At 33.9% G+C, this 2,093-nt stretch overlaps 1 pseudogene; it reads left to right on the top strand.

The window, feature by feature from the left end:
* Positions 1–1,658: 1,658 nt before the first annotated feature.
* Positions 1,659–1,797, top strand: LOC150001641 (U2 spliceosomal RNA; annotated as a pseudogene).
* Positions 1,798–2,093: the final 296 nt, after the last annotated feature.

Genomic DNA, 2,093 nt, shown 5'->3' with positions numbered 1-2,093 from the left:
CGTCTATCAAAAGAATTTTACAGTTTTAGCAAAGTATAATGATTCCTTTTTAAATCGCTATACATTATTAAGTATATTACTTAAAATGTTTTCAAGACTCTTATCTCTACCCAATTCCCCTACATACGTGCACACACACACACAAATGTGCACTTACCAACTTCTCAACAATTGGAATTGCTAATTCTTTTTAATTCCTAGAACCTAGTCCTTTTGTCTAACAGTTGAGTATATTTGTCAATAAGTAGTAGTAAACTGAGTCCTTCCCTAACTCAAGAAATTATAAGTATCACATATGTTAATATTTTATTCAATATTTATATATTATATATATCCTGACAGAGCAAAATCAGCCTTTTATTTTGGAGTCCCAAGCTGGGATCAGGCTAATTGTGATGTTTGCCCTCCCACATTCAGCTTCGTGGAACATATGGTCTACAGTACAGGAGTGAAGCCCAGGTGAAAACGAGAGAGAAAAGCGCGATGGAATATTTGAGTGCCTGCTTCCATCAAGTCTGAGGCAAACTTCTGTCTCTCTCTTTCCTGGTATTTTGCCCTTTTCTTTAAGCTAACTTGACTTTGGTTTGTGGACCTTTCACCCAAAGAGTGTCCTTGACTTTCTCAGCTAGACAGGTACTCTCTGTCAGGGTTATGAACAATTTATAGCCCCCTATTACTCTACCTTTTCTTTCCTCTCTATATAGAATGTCTGAATGGAAGCAAAGGGGTTATTATTACATGCTTAACCTAAATGTGTTCTGATTTACTTAAAAAAATCATTTGCAAAGTTTGTTCCTTTAAAAATATAAAATTACTTGAAATTCACCTACAGCTAATCATGACCCATCAGTGTATCCACACCACTCTTGAGAATTGCTACTCCAGTCAAGGAAAATGAATGGTTTTAATTTGCTACTCACACTTATGGCTAATCAATCAATGAGCAACCCCACAGTGACTCCTCAGACCTTTAGTGTACAACTGGTAAGTAAAAGGCTTTTCTTACTCTCCCTGCTCTTCCTTTTCTCCCTCATATTGTCTGTCTGTCCCTCTCTCTCTCTCTCTCTCTCTCTCTTCTTTTTGGAAATACCTTCTCCTTTCTTCTGGCATTCTGGATCAATAAATAGTCTGAAATTATCAATGGATAAAATACATACATACTGAGTTATTTAGCAATTCTTATCATCTTACATACTAGAATGCTCTACTCCTAATATGTCTGATTTGGCTTGTTAGAGTTAAAATGCTAATTATTTGATACATAAAATTTAAAATTTACATTAAGACAAACTAAGAAGCAAAACATAGCTTTTCAGTAACTTATTCTTGGACACAATACTGATGTCATTATTTCATGTGAACTCTTAACAAAACTGGGCCAGAGAGAGGCCCATGAACTGATGGAGGTGTAAATTATGTGAGGTTAGCCTCTTAGCATCATAGAGATTTCTGAGCTTTCAGAGACCTAGGAGATAATATAGTCAAAGTCTCCAATTTTAAGAATAATTGAATTTGAATCAAGAGAGATTAAGAGATTTTCATAAAACAAAGCAGCTAATTGATGGCAGAGCACAGATCAAAATTGGGGTCACTTATCTCAGAAGTCAAACATCTCGGTTCTGTAACATGTTCTATGTTAGTCTAAAATAATGTTAAGGATCGCTTCTCGGCCTTTTGGCTAAGATCAAGTGTAAAATAATGTTAAGGAGATATTACATTATTTTTATTAATGTTATTAGAGTTTGCACAAGCCTGTCCATGCAAGATTTTACTTTCTTTAAAAATGTTGGTTGTTTGCTATTTCATTGCTCTTTATCTCTAGCAGAATTTTTTTTTCTAAAATGTTTATTTTAGAATCTTGGGAAAGCTGCATGCTTTTCTTTATCAAGTTGCATAGAATATAAACACATTGTAGTAATCATATCATAGTAAAAAGTAAATTTTTCAAGAAGCATCACTTAGCTTCTGAAAATGAAGATAAAGCATTTTCTTTATAATGAATTGATATGGTTTCAAAACAAGAATATTTTTCTCCCCTACAAAACTTGTTGAGCAAGTGTGGTTTAAAGTAGAAATATTTAGATGGAGAACGT

The sequence above is a fragment of the Furipterus horrens genome, unplaced genomic scaffold (assembly GCF_987537825.1).
Source record: "Furipterus horrens unplaced genomic scaffold, mFurHor1.1.pri manual_scaffold_9, whole genome shotgun sequence".
Lineage (NCBI taxonomy): Eukaryota > Metazoa > Chordata > Mammalia > Chiroptera > Furipteridae > Furipterus > Furipterus horrens.
Note: the sequence above shows the minus strand (reverse complement) of the source record. Positions and strands in the feature narration are given on the sequence as shown.